The following is a 14689-nucleotide window of genomic DNA, read 5'->3' as shown; positions in this document are numbered from 1 at the left end:
TATAAGCAGACGCTTGCCTGGAAGTAAAAGGTAAAAGTATACACCGGAAGTGAATGGCCATCCAGCGGGCTTGAAGCAGAGGCTTGCAGTAAAAGGTAAAAGTGTATACAGGAGTGAATGGTCACCCTGTGGGCTGGAAGCGGACACTTTCCTGGAGTAAAAGGTAAAAATGTACACCGGAATTGAATGGTCACCCAACGGGCTGGAAGCAGACGCTTGCTTGGAAGTAAAAGGTAAAAGTGTATAGCGAAGTGAATGGTCACCCGGCGGGCTGGAAGCAGATGCTTGCCTGGAAGTAAAAGGTAAAAGTGTACACCAGAAGTGAATAGTCACCCAGCAGGCTGGAAGCAGATGCTTGCCTGGAGTAAAAGGTAAAAGTGTACACCAGAAGTGAATGGTCACCTGGCGGGCTGGAAGCAGACGATTGCTTAGAAGTAAAGGTAAAAGTGTATAGCGAAGTAAATGGTCACCCGGCGGGCTAGAAGCAGACACTTGCCTGAAAGTAAAAGGTAAAAGTGCACACCAAAGTGAATGGTCACTCGACGGGCTGGAAGCAGATGCTTGCTTGGAAGTAAAAGGTAAAAGTGTACACCGGAAGTGAATAGTCACCCGAAGGGCTGGAAGCAGACGCTTGCCTGGAAGTAAAAGGTAAAAGTGTATACCGGAGTGAATGGTCACCCAAAGGGCTGGAAGCAGATGCTTGCTTGGAAGTAAAAGGTAAAAGTGTACACCAGAAGTGAATAGTCACCCGAAGGGCTGGAAGCAGACGCATGCCTGGAAGTAAAAGGTAAAAGTGTAGACCGGAAGTGAATAGTCACCCGGCGGGCTGGAAGCAGACGCTTGCCTGGAAGTAAAAGGTAAAAGTGTACACCAGAAGTGAATGGTCACCCAGAGGGCTGGAAGCAGACGCTTGCCTGGAAGGAGCAGTAGAAGGTTTCAAAGCAGGGGTGGCTCCTCCGCTAAAACGGAGGAGCGTCGGCCCACTGAGCAGGTCAAAAAAAAAATCATTGTTATCATCATTTTATTTTCCCGTCCTTGCTCACCTGGGCGGGGCTGCTCTTCTCAGAGCAGGGGAGGAGTCGTTTGCCCACTCCAAGTGCGAATGAGGCTTTGGCCGGCCATCTCAGGCCAGCCAAACGCCATGCGCACTTTGCATGTTCCCATGCTCCCATTTCCTGACGGCGCTCAGACCAATCACAGTGCTGCATTGTAGTGTTGTGATTGGCTATGGGGAGCCTGGGAGCTGGGTGCTTCCTGCCCTGGAGTCCTGGAGGTGGGCAAATGGGACCAAGAGGCAGTGTCACACAGGTGTTTACATTTTTGTTTAATTCCCCCCCCCGCGACTCACCCCCGCCATTAAATACCAGCCGCCACTGGTTAGAAGGTCATTGCGGAAGTAAAAGGTTAGCCGGCTGGGATGAAGGCAGATGATACCCTTGCCCATTGGACCAGGGCAGACGCAATAGCGAGCACTGAACGTAGGGCACAGTGCCCGTGGGTATACTAAGGGGGGGCACAGGCTCCGAGAGTAAGGAAAGGAAAATTGTGTAAGGATCGCTTGTACACTGGACATTGACCAAATAAACTGTGGCCTCGGTTTTTCCATAAAGATTAACCGGTGTGGTCTGATTTTGTGGGACCCTAGAGGGCGACCAAGTGGGGAGTGCCTCCGCTATGCCAACGCTGGCGCAACGCAGTGGGGGTAGCCGGGGACGAGGGGAGGGCGGGAAAGGCAGAAGTGAGGAGAGAGAGACACTGATCTGTCCGCAGTGCTGGTAGCAGAGGGAAGAGGAGAGACCAGTGAGTAGGCAGTGGAGGGAGGGGCAGGGATGGGCAGGGAGGGGTGTGGGGATAGACAGGCAGCAGGAGAGACTGGGAAAGAGATACAGCTGGAGAGAAAGTGCAAGGAAGGGAGAGTGAAGGGGGAAGGACAGGCACTCCCATAGCGCAGGAAAAAGCAACATTGAAACAGTTCCCAAATTTCAGCAGTGTAGGGATACACTCGAACAATAAATTGTGTGAAACCTTAAGCTCCAGGGGGTGTGGCTAACCCAGGAGCACAGAGGGATGGTATCCAATCAAGAGCAGGAAACTGAAATAGACATGCGAGCCAGCCACTCGGAGGACGACGCAGACGCAGAGCCCCCTTTCTGGATCTGTTAAGGGATTTGTTGCGGTGCTGCCTGTGACAGACGGCTAGACCCACTCCACTTCCGGCACTGACAACCAGAAGCACCCCACAAGAAGGACTCAATCACCCCAAACCCAGAACACTCCACGCCTTTCAACATTACACACCAGTATTATTTCTTCACAACTTTTAACATTAGAAAGCAGGAACCCTTCACGCTAGACAGTGCTGAAAACGAAGAGAGCTCTACTCCTTTTATCTTTAGAAACCAGAAACACTTCACCCCTTTTATCTTTAGAAACCAGAAACACTTCACCCCTTTTAACATTAGAAACCAGAAGCACGCCACACCTTTTACCATTAGAAACCAGAAGCACGTCACGCCTTTTAACGTTAGAAACCAGAAGCACGCCACACCTTTGAACATTAGAAACCAGAAACACGTCACACCTTGGAACATTAGAAACCAGAAGTACGCCTGACCTTTCAACATTAGAAACCAGGAGCACGCCACACCTTTCAACATCAGAAACCAGAACCACGCCAGACCGTTGAACATCAGAAACCAGAAGAACGCCTGACCTTTCAACATTAGAAACCAGGAGCACGCCACACCTTTCAACATTAGAAACCAGAAGCACGCCACACCTTTCAACATTAGAAACCAGAAGCACGCTTCACCTTTCAACAATAGAAACCAGAAGCACGTCAGACCTTTTAACGTTAGAAACCAGAAGCACGTCAGACCTTTGAACATTAGAAACCAGAAGCAGGCCACACCTTTCAACATTAGAAACCAGAAGCACGTCTCACCTTTAACATTAGAAACCAGAAGCACGCCACACCTTTCAACATTAGAAACCAGAAGCACGCCACACCTTTCAATATTCGAAACCAGAAGCACGCCACACCTTTCAACATTAGAAACCAGAAGTAGGCCACACCTTTCAACATTAGAAACCAGAAGCACGTCATACCTTTCAACAATAGAAACCAGAAGCAGGGCACACCTTTCAACAATAGAAACCAGAAGCAGGCCACACCTTTCAACATTAGAAACCAGAAGCAGGCCACACCTTTCAACATTAGAAACCAGAAGCAGGCCACACCTTTGAACAATAGAAACCAGAAGCAGGCCACACCTTTCAACATTAGAAACCAGAAGCACGCCACACCTTTCAACATTAGAAACCAGAAGCACGTCACACCTTTAACATTAGAAACCAGGAGCACGTCACACCTTTCAACATTAAAAACCAGGAGCACGCCACACCTTTCAACATTAGAAACCAGAAGCACGCTACACCTTTCAACATTAGAAACCAGGAGCACGTCACACCTTTCAACATTAGAAACCAGAAGCACACCAGACCTTTAAACATCAGAAACCAGAAGCACGCCAGACCTTTTAACATCAGAAACCAGAAGCAGGCCACACCTTTCAACATTAGAAACCAGAAGCATGCCAGAAGCACGTCACATCTTTAACATTAGGAACCAGAAGCACGTCACACCTTTCAACATTAGAAACCAGAAGCATGTCACACCTTTTAACATTAGAAACCAGAAGCACGTCACACCTTTAACATTAGAAACCAGAAGCACGCCACACCTTTCAACATTAGAAACCAGGAGCACGCCACACCTTTCAACATTAGAAACCAGGAGCACGTCACACTTTTTAACATCAGAAACCAGAAGCACGCCAGACCTTTTAACACCAGAAACCAGAAGCACGCCACACCTTTCAACATTAGAAACCAGAAGCACACCACACCTTTAACATTAGAAACCAGAAGCACGCCATACCTTTGAACATTTGAAACCAGGAGCACGCCAGACCTTTGAACATTAGACACCAGGAGCACTCCACACCTTTCAACATTAGAAGGCAGGAGCACGTCAGACCTCTGAACTTCAGAAACCAGAAGCACGCTACAGCTTTCAACATGAGAAACCAGGAGCACGTCACACCTTTCAACATTAGAAACCAGAAGCACACCAGACCTTTGAACATTAGAAACCAGGAGCACGCCCGACATTTCAACATTAGAAACCAGGAGCACGCCACACCTTTCAAAATCAGTAACCAGAACCACGCCAGACCTTTGAACATTAGAAACCGGAAGCACGCCTGACCTTTCAACATTAGAAACCAGGAGCACGCCACACTTTTCAACATTAGATACCAGAAGCACGTCAGACCTTTCAACATTAGAAACCAGAAGCACGTCCGTCACACCTTTAACATTAGAAACCAGAAGCACGTCACACGTTTAACATTAGAAACCAGAAGCACGTCACACCTTTAACATTAGAAACCAGAAGCACGTCACACCTTTGAAAATTAAAAACCAGAAGCACGTCACACCTTTCAACATTAGAGACCAGAAGCACATCACACCTTTCAACATTGAAAACCAAAAGCACTTCACACCTTTAACATTAGAAACCAGAAGCACGCCACCCCTTTCAACATTAGAAACCAGAAGCACGTCACACCTTTCAACATTAGAAACCAGACACACGCCACACCTTTCAACGTCAGAAACCACAAGTACGCCACACCTTTGAACATTAGAAACCAGGAGCACACCAGACCTTTCAACATTAGAAACCAAAAGCACTTCACACCTTTAACATTAGAAACCAGAAGCACGCCAGACCTTTGAACACTAGACACCAGGAGCACGCCACACCTTTCAACATTAGAAACCAGGCACACGCCACACCTTTCAACGTCAGAAACCAGAAGTACGCCACACCTTTGAACATTAGAAACCAGGAGCACACCAGACCTTTCAACATTAGAAACCAGGAGCACGCCACACCTTTCAACATCAGATACCAGAAGCACGCCAGACCTTTCAACATTAGAAACCAGAAGCACTCCACACCGTTAAACATTAGAAACCAGAAGCACGTCAGACCTTTTAACATTAGAAACCAGAAGCACGCCAGACCTTTTATCATTAGAAACCAGAAGCACGCCAGACCTTTTATCATTAGAAACCAGAAGCACGCCAGACCTTTGAACATTAGAAACCAGAAGCACGCCAGACCTTTAACATTTGAAACCAGAAGCGCGTCAGACCTTTAACATTAGAAACCAGAAGCACGTCACACCTTTTAACATTAGAAACCAGAAGCACGTCACACCTTTTAACATTAGAAACCAGAAGCACGCCAGACCTTTTATCATTAGAAACCAGAAGCACGCCACACCTTTAACATTTGAAACCAGAAGCACGCCACACCTTTAACATTTGAAACCAGAAGCGCGTCAGACCTTTAACATTAGAAACCAGAAGCACGTCACACCTTTTAACATTAGAAACCAGAAGCACGTCACACCTTTTAACATTAGAAACCAGAAGCACGCCAGACTTTTCAACATTAGAAACCAGAAGCACGTCAGACCTTTGAACATTAGAAACCAGAAGCAGGCCACACCTTTAAGATTAGAAACCAGAAGCACGTCACATCTTTAACATTAGAAACCAGGAGCACACCAGACCTTTGAACATTAGAAACCAGGAGCACGCCACACCTTTCAACCTTAGAAACCAGGAGCACGCCACACCTTTCAACATCAGATACCAGAAGCACGTCACACCTTTCAACATCAGATACCAGAAGCATGCCAGACCGTTGAACATTAGAAACCAGAAGCACGCCACATTTTTTACCACAATGAACCGGGAGCACTTCGCAGCTTAGATCCGGGGGTCTCTGCACCCCTTAACCCTAGGAAGCAGGAGCCCCGCCCACAAACATCAACAGTCAGCAGGACGGACCCCAATAATACGAACGGGAAAACCCGCCACATTGAAGCCCAGCTCACAAGCTAGGAGCATATATTAGGAACCCCAACATAGTAAAAACGAGCACGCCCACAGCAGCACCCCCAGATTAAAAAGGGCATGGCCAGGACACAACATTAAAAACAAAAGTAACCCCCACCACAGAAACCTGAAGCACCCCACATCAGGATCAAGGGACAACAAACAACGACAACACGAAGAACTAAGATCAACCCCGCCCCCAAATACTGGGGAGCAGTGACACCCACATTTCTTAATATTTAGAACCTCAACTTTGAGCACCCGGCTCACCCTACACCTCAGTACTGGAAATTAGGCTTACACCGTAACATTAGTAACTAGGTACACCACACACCCCAAAATTAAAAACCAGGACCACCCAGCACCCCAACATTAGGAGGTAGGTTCAGCACACACACCAACGTGGAAACCAGGCATACCCCGTGCCCCAAGATTAGGAATACAAAGGCATTAAATAAACTAGTTTCATCCCACACTCCGACATATTGAACCAGTTCGCACCCCACACCCAATACTGAAAACAGTAAACAATAGCAGTAAACAAACAGGCGTCACCCCAAAGCCCCGAAGCCTCAGAAACAGGCCTGCCTCATCTGACTCCAACCACTGAGGGTCCCCAGAACTCCTTCCAACCCCAAACACTGGACACGTGAGCCCGACCCCAGCTCCACCCCTTACGGAGGTGGTTAAAGGAACAAAGGTGGGAAGACACCCCGAGAATGGACAGATCTGACCCCACGTACCCCCCACACCCCCACGGAGGACACGGGCAGCGACCCCTCCAGGCACAGGGCACCTCGCCATTCTGGCTCCCTGTATTGGAGACTCCGGAGCCCCCCACATAGGGGGAGGGGGTCCACACCGGCAACCCAACACCCCGACCCCAAGGAGGAGGGGTCTGTCCTCCCGAGCTCACCCCCACAACCCCGCCCCATTGGAGGGGTCTGTCCTCCCGAGCCCCAAGGATGGGGTGGGATCTCCGTGGGCAGAGGGACAGGATCGGGGGGCTGTGTCCTCCTCGGACCCCAGCCAGGCCTCTCCTGCCCCCACCCCGTCTCCAGCCCCAGCCGTGCCCCTCTTGCCTGCTCCGCTGCCGCTGCCTCTGCTCCTGCGCAGCCGCCCGCTCCATGCTCGGGACCCGGCGGCAGCCGGGGCCTGGGGGCCTAGGGGGGGCCTGGGGAGAGGGGGTGCCCGGGGGCCCTGCCCTGGGACTGTGTCTGAAGACCAGCCTCTCTCTTTTGTCTTCTTTCCCTGCCTCGTGCCCCCTCCGCAGCAGTGACAGCCCCCCCCGTCCTCACGCCCCCACCCCCACCCCCACATCCACACCCACCCGCAGTCCCACAGCACCCCCAGAGAGAGCTGCCTGCCTGCGAGGTGTGCCCACGTGTGTGGTGACTCAGAGATGGAGAGAGCAGTGTGTGTGTGTGGGGGGGGGGGGGGACTGGAGTGGTGTGGGTCTGCATGTATGTATGTGTCTGTGGTGAAGCAGTGTGTGTGTTGGGACTGTGTGTGTGCATGCTCGTGTCTGTGTTGGAGCAGTGTGTGCTTATGTGTGTGAATGTTGGAACTGTGTGTATGTGTGTGTGTACCTGCTTGTATGTATCTGTGATGGAGCAGTGTGTGCATGTCTGCATGCATGTGTTGAAGCAGTATAAATCGAAGACAATGGACCATACACAAGTTGCAGCACTCGCACCGTAAATCCCCCACACAGTGTCAACAATAGACACTGCCCAGGAGCACCTCCCCACTGAGGGGGATACAACGCAAACCAGCACAAGTGTGGTTCAGCACCACAGTCCATCGACGCAAAGAGTAAAGAGATGCGTCATTATGCGGGGCCAGTGGCAGGAAGAGCAAATCACTGCCGATGCAAAGCCTTCTCGTTCCGCTCTTCTCTTTTATTATTTCTTTTAATCAGATTCTCCATCAGCCAACGCGTTTCGTCCTTTTGACTTAGGACTTCTTCAGGGCAAAGTTGTGGCACACCAGCCACAGTTGAATTACGGTATGTTATTATCCATATAACCGGACCTGTTTTCTACGTCAATCTATTATTACCAAAGGTTTCTAAATGAATTTTTCAAGATCTTTTTCACATCCAAACGGAATAGAGTCGGCAGACGTCCAATCACCATCTATCTACACACAGTTATGCCCAAAAAGTAAGGTAGGCTTGATAACCATAGACTTCAAGAGATGTGGGGCCAAAGGGTTCCATTAAGAACCTAGGGCAATAAGCATGTATTTGGAACGGAGGCAGTCTTCCGCCCGGTCATCATGTGTTGAAGCAGTGTGTGTGAATGTTGGAGCTGTGTGTCTGTGCATGTGCGCATGCTTGTGTGTATATAGGTTGAAGCAGTGTGTGTGTTTCTGCATGCATGTGTATGTGCTGAAGCAGTGTGTGTGAATGTTGGAGCTGTGTGTGTGTGTGTACCTGCTTGTTTGTATCTATGATGGAGCAGTGTGGTTGTGTGTCTGCATGCATGTGTCTGTGTTGGAGCACTGTGTGATTCTTGGAGTTGCGCATGCTTGTATGTATCTATGTTGGAACTGTGTGTGTGTGTGCGCATGCATCTATTTCGGAACTGTTTGTGTGTGAGTGCATGCTTTTATGAATCTATGTTGGAGCTGTGTGTGTGTGCATGCTTGTATGTATCTATGTTGGAACTGTGTGTGTGTGCGCATGCATCTATGTTGGAACTGTTTGTGTGTGAGTGCATGCTTTTATGAATCTATGTTGGAGCTGTGTGTGTGTGCATGCTTGTATGTATCTATGTTGGAACTGTGTGTGTGTGTGTATTCACATGCTTGTATGTATCTATGTTGGAGCAGTGTGTGTGTGTGTGTGTGCATGCATGTATATATCTATAATGGAGCAGTGTGTATGTGTGTAAATGTTGGAGCAGTGTGTGTGTGTGCATGCATGTATATATCTATGATGGAGCAGTGTGTATGTGTGTATGTTGGAGCAGTGTGTGTGTGTGTGCATGCATGTATATATCTATGATAGAGCAGTGTGTATGTGTGTGAATGTTGGAGCTGTGTGTGTTCTTGTATGCATATATGTTGGAGTGTGATTATGTAGGGATATTGGCGCAGTGTGTGTGTGCTTGTATGTATTTATGTTGGTGTGTGGGTGTGTATATGTCACGTTTAGAGCAGTGTGTGTGCCTTTAGGAATCCACTTTGGATCAGTATATGTGTGCATGTAAGTATTTTGGAACAGTGTGTGTGTATACATGTATGTATATTGGAACTGTGTGTGTGTGCACATGTATTTATATTGGAACACTGGGTATGTGTATGTATGTATATTGGAGCAGTGTGTGTGTATGTGCGTATATGTATCTAAGTTAGCGCGTTGTGTGTGAGTGTGTGTGTGCATGTATGTATATTGGAGCAGTGTGTGTTTGTATGTATGTGTATTGGAGCAGTGTGTGTGTATGTGCTTGTATGTATCTAAGTTGGAGCAGTGTGTGTGTATGTATATCGGAGCAGTGTGTGTGCATGTATGTATATAGCAGCAGTGTGGGTGTGTGCATGTATGTCTATTGGAGCAGTGTGTGTGTATGTATGTGTGTACATTGGAGCAGTGTGTGTATGACAATTGGAGCAGTGTGTGTGTGTGTGTGTACATGTATGTATATTGGAGAAGTGTATGTGTCTGTGCATGCATTGATATTGCAGCAGTATGTGTGCATGTATGTACCTATGTTGGAGTAGTGTGTCCGTTTGTGTATGTATATTGGAGCAGTATTTGTGTCAGTGTGTGTATGTATATTGGAGCAGTGTGTGTGTGTGTGTGTGTGCTTGTATGTACCCATGTTGGGGCAGTGCGAGTGTGTGTGTATGTCTACTGGTACAGTGTGTGTGTATGTGCTTGTATGTATCTATGTTGGAGCACTGTGTGTGCATGTGTAAGTGTGTATATGTATAATGGAGCTGTGTGTGTGTGTGTGCATGTATGAATACTGGAGCAGTGTGTGTTGTGTGTGGTTGTATGTATCTATATTGAAACAGATTGTGGATCTGTGAAGCCAGTGTGTGCTGGGAGCATGTGCGTGTGCTGGGGTGACTGTGACTGTGTTTTTTTTTTTTTTTTTTTTTTAAAAACCTTTATTTGTGCATAGTAAAAGAACAAATACGGGCCTACAACCATCAGGCCGGCCACAATACGGTTGAGCACAGAGACAAACAATACATCCCCTGTGCGTCAAGGTCAAGATTAGCAACGATTCAGGATTCATACACTGGAGGGATCCTTGACACCGGGGGAAGGAGAAGTGAAGGTTAATTTTAAGGTTTTCAAAAAATTTTTTATCGGGAAAAAAGTCAGTAAAGGATAGAAACAAGGAGATTCGAGTCCGCAAGTCGGCTTCATACACTGGAGAGCAGCAGCATCATTAAAACAGCCATAGAAAATCTCATACAGTAAGGCGATGCAATTAGATAACAGGATCATCACAGTAGTAAATACGCACCCCCTAAAAGCCGCCCCCACTCAATCCACCCCACACCCGGACCCCGAGTCGAAACAAGTATAACGCAGAGACATGAAAGAAAGAGGCCCATAGAACTAAAAAAGAAACAGTAAATTACCCCCCCACCCTACACCAATGCGGAGGCTATGGCCTACCCCCCCCCCCAGCATAGTGCCTGTCGCCCAATGAACCCGAAATATAGACGAGAGAGAAAGTAGGAATAGAGTAAAGAAACTAAGAGAAGAAAGAAGAAAGGAGGCGGGGAGGAGCCCACGTATCCTCAGGAGCGCCCGACACCACCGGCCAACCAAGCCTCCACACACTGAAACCCCACTACACCCAAAGGCGGTCGTGGGAAGATAGCATGTAACACCACGGAAATGAAGGCAGACAGATCGCGACGAGTGCGCACAACATAAGTAGACAATTCCAGTCCCAGTCCAGCCCGGCCGTGAAGCCATGATGATAGAAAGTAATCTAGCCCTGGCCCGATCGCGGGCGTACGATTAGACCCGCCCCCTCGTGAATGCCCCGCATCCCGAACAGACAAAGACAATATGGCCACTTGGGAGAAGATGGAGAAGTAGAGTCACAAAATGGCCGCCGATCATCTATTGAGGTCCCCTTGCACACCATATAAAATCCAGACCTGGCTTGTAAAGTACATGAGTTCCACATAAAAGGAGTCGTAGGCCACCGTGAACAGTTCCTCGAGGTCGCCAGGTGTAGTTCAGCTGGAAACTCCTGCGGGCACGGTGAGGCAGGCAACAACAAAGCAGGCAGCAATGACCGGGGAAACAAAGTATCTGCCATTGAGCAGGAGAGCGATTGATCCTGAGCGCCGGGAAAGCCAAATGCAGACACCAGTGTAGCACCGTTATACCCAGTCGTTGCTTCCCCGCAGGAGGACCACAGCACTGGCAGACTCACGTCTTGTTGATCACAAGCGGGGCGCTCACGGCCCGCAGCAGACAGTGTAGAGTCGAACCGCTCACTCAGCGTTTGCAAGCCGACACACAATTGCAGACGAAAGTCCCGCAGGGCAGCCAGAACGGAGCCGTATGTCAGCGGAAGCTGCGTCCCCCCAACGGCAGCAATCCGGGACGGCACTGGGGAGCTGGAGTCTGGTAGAGGGAGGGCGAAGCGGGCAGCGGGCGAGACCGGAGCATCACCCCCCAGCAGCGAGCAGGCAATCAGCGCCATGTTTTACCGTTGAACGGTACCGTGGCCAGGGGGGGGATCGTGACAAGGAGGCAATTCCCAACAGGTCTGCGCCGCAACAGGTGAAAGCCAGCAGTCTCTTCCCCTCCCTCAGGCTCTCTTTGCAGCCGACTAGACCATAGAAGAAGGGGGTCTGCAGCCTTCTACAGCGTGGTCCACAGAGCGGGGCAGGAGACCCGCCACACCGGGGCTTACCCTCTGGCTCCAGCCCATCAGATGCAGGGTACAGGAGGTGTCCGGGCGTCTCTCTCCCGGCTCTTCTGGCGACCGTGCGTGGCGTGAGGCGGGATCGGGACCTCGGGCTCAGATTTGCACCAGCGGGTCCGGTGACTGCAACGATTCCAGGGGGCCGGCCGAGGCCACAGTAGAGCAAGGGTCCAGGGCGGGGAACAAAGGCACCAAAAACTCCGGCATCCGGGCGGGCTAAGACTTCGGGAAAGCAGCGGCGCAGTCAGCGCGTCGTCGCACGCGTTGCACCTCGAAAATCGGCAAGGATAGGAATCAGGATGATAGTTCGAGGCCAAGGGCCGACGGAGCCGGGCGCTCAAGCGACTGCTCCGGACGCCATCTTGGCTCCTCCCGACTGTGACTGTGTTGATTGTGTCTGGTGTGTGTAAGAAGTGTATGAGAGGCCAGAGGAGAAAAGTAAAGCAAGCACTTGCAAAGCCTGTAGAGCTCATCATTCAAACGCGTGAGATGACATTTTGGTGTTGCCACTGCTTGTTGTCCATATCGAACAGCATTGGTGAGAAGAGAAACAAGCATTGGCAAAGCCAATATATCTCGCCTTTTGGCTTTGCCAATGCTTTTCACTGACTGTTCAGCATTTAAACAAACAATGGCGTGTCGCAGGGGTTGAGGAGGGGTGGGTCGGTAATGTACCTCACGGGCCGCTGCAAGTGAAGGGGAGAGGGTGAGAGCAGCAGACTCGGCCCCTCCTCCGAGCATGTAGTGGCACCTGTGGACCACCGGTTTGCGACCGGCCTTCCGTGGGCTATGATATAACGCAGGGAACAAAGGGAATGTGGACAACGGGAGGGGGGTGGGAGCATGGTGAACACGGACAACGGGAGGGGGCGGGAGTATGTTGACCAGGGACAACAGGAGGGGGCGGGAGCATGGTAAACACATACAACGGGAGCAAAGTAAAACATTACAGGAATTTAAAAACAAGCCGAGGCAACAGAAAAAGTAGTGTGGGTACCAGAACATATGGCCCGTATCGAAAGGATACATGCAGCAGGGGCAAATGCCAGGGCCAAAACGAAACAGCCACAAGCCGGGGCAAATTTACTCCATCCACAAATTAAAACCATGGCATTTAGAAAGGCGGACTAAGTAACCAATCACAAGCGGTGGGCGTGTGGTGGGTGTCTTCTAACTTCAAAGAGAAATTAAAGCATGCCTCGCAGAGCAGCGCATTCACGCTGCCGCTAGGCTCGACCTAAAAACGTTTGTTGCTGATGCTTAACCCCTTCCATGCTTATGACGAGCTCAGCTCGTCATGAGTCACAGTGAAGCTGTGCTCATGACGAGCTGAGCTCGTCATAACGGCCGCGGCTCGCCCACGCGTGATAAATTCCCCGCCTGTGCTGGAGAATTAATCAGAGGGCGGGGTCGTGACGAGCTCAGCTCGTCATGAGCACAGCTCCACTGTGAGTCATGACGAGCACAGTGGCACCGTGGCCCCCCCGCACCGTGGGGAAATTACCCCCGCAGGGATGGGGTTAAAAAGAAGCTCATATCGTCACCAGTGTGATGACGTATGTGCTCACGTGACAACAGCATGGGGGTATAAAAGAAGCTGTGCAGGATGCCTAGGCATGGGTTATGTAAAAGGATGATCTGGTTCTGAGGGAAACAGAGCATGCGGGGGGCGAAGATGGCAAGAGGGAAGCAGCAAGCCTTCAAAACAGTCACCTTTGAATGGGATTTGTAAATAAAGCAAACACATTCCTAGGTGCTCGCAGCATCTGCACGCGCATCCAAGCGCCGCCATCTTGCAATAGTCAAAATGATGTTACGATGGCCGTCCACCACTAGCATGTTGTGGAAAGAACCTAAGTGAGCAGCAGGGGAAAGAGGCCATTGGGTAGAGGGGCGAGAGAACTGGGGGAAGAGATGAGATGGGGTGCATGGAAAGAAAATAGTCCCTTCCAGCCACTGCAAAGCAGAGTCTGACATCAGCAGTGGAAGGATACATCATCCAATCAGAACACTGTGAGACGGAGTAGCTCCCGTGAGCGGCAAACACAACAGGGAGGAAAGACATTGAATGAAGCGAAATAGACATTAAAACATAAAGGGTGCGCGGAGCTCGCAGACGCTTTGGCGCTGTTGAGGGAGGGCTCCCTCTCTGAGGAGGCTAAAAATCCTGAAGACCCTACCCTGGCCATGTGCTTGTCACATCCCCCCTTCGATCACTTTGGAACTTCGGAAGCCATCCAATCATGAGCGAGGGGCTAACACGCCCATTCTAAGAATATGTCATGTATTTGGCAAAATAGGTCTCACCCACCGACTGTCTGCAGCCGAGACCTAAAATAGTAGTTCCCTGAATGTAAGAAGTGGAAGAATACATGCCATCCAATCAAAAGGATGGTAAAGAGGTTATGCTCCAGGGCAGGGAAATGACAAGAAGAGGGAGGAAAGGAAGCAGCAAATAACAAGCACTGGCAAAGGCATTAGGTCTCTCCTATGCAAGATCTATTGACTTTGCCAATGTGTTTTAGTCATGTTGTGCACCAGAGTGGCTGTTGTTCAGCATGGCTAGTAGTTTGTGGCGTAGAGGAGAGTGCCATATGGAGTGGCGTAGAGTGGAGTGCAGTAGAGTGGAGGGGTATAGAGTGAAGTAGAGGGACATAGAGTGTCGTGGCATAGAGTGGCGTAGAGTGGAGTGCATTAGAGTGGAGGGGCATAGAGTGAAGTAGAGCGACATAGAGTGTCGTGGCATAGAGTGGAGGAAAGTGCTGTAGAGTGGAGTAGAATGGAGTTAAGTGTTGTAGAGT

The 14689-nt window shown here is 49.8% G+C and overlaps 1 protein-coding gene across 6 annotated transcripts in view; it reads right to left on the bottom strand.

The window, feature by feature from the left end:
* CBARP (CACN subunit beta associated regulatory protein) overlaps positions 1-14689 on the bottom strand; it is a 109384-nt gene that overhangs the window by 70811 nt on the left and 23884 nt on the right. The window contains exon 1 of one of the 6 annotated variants that reach the window (XM_085637799.1): positions 7059-7236. The exons of 3 other annotated variants lie outside the window; for them this stretch is intronic. The gene's annotated coding sequence lies outside the window, so the exon portion shown is untranslated. Of the gene's footprint in view, positions 1-6531; positions 6563-6892; positions 6953-7058; positions 7237-14689 lie in introns of those variants that run through there. 2 more of the 6 variants (XM_085637800.1, XM_085637801.1) reach the window with 2 other exon arrangements.

The sequence above is a fragment of the Triturus cristatus genome, chromosome 12 (assembly GCF_964204655.1).
Source record: "Triturus cristatus chromosome 12, aTriCri1.1, whole genome shotgun sequence".
Taxonomy (NCBI): Eukaryota; Metazoa; Chordata; class Amphibia; order Caudata; family Salamandridae; genus Triturus; species Triturus cristatus.
This window is presented reverse-complemented; position numbering and strand designations above follow the sequence as displayed.